Here is a 235-nt window from a genome sequence, read left to right on the forward strand (position 1 = left end):
CCCCGCCCCCTCCGCGGCCCCGCCCCCTCCGCTCGCCGGCCCCGCCCCTCCGCGGCCCCGCCCCCGGGGTGCGAGCCGTCCCCGCCCTCGCCCGGGAGCTGCGAGGCTGCGGGAGCGGTGCCGCAGTCGCCGCCTCAGCCGCCGCGGAGCCGCTCGTCCGTCCCGAGCCGCCGCCGGAGCCCGGCCGAGGAGGCTGCCGCCGGAGCCCGCCGCCCGCCGCCCGCGCCCCGCGCCC

Source organism: Canis aureus, chromosome 17, assembly GCF_053574225.1.
Source record: "Canis aureus isolate CA01 chromosome 17, VMU_Caureus_v.1.0, whole genome shotgun sequence".
Taxonomy (NCBI): Eukaryota; Metazoa; Chordata; class Mammalia; order Carnivora; family Canidae; genus Canis; species Canis aureus.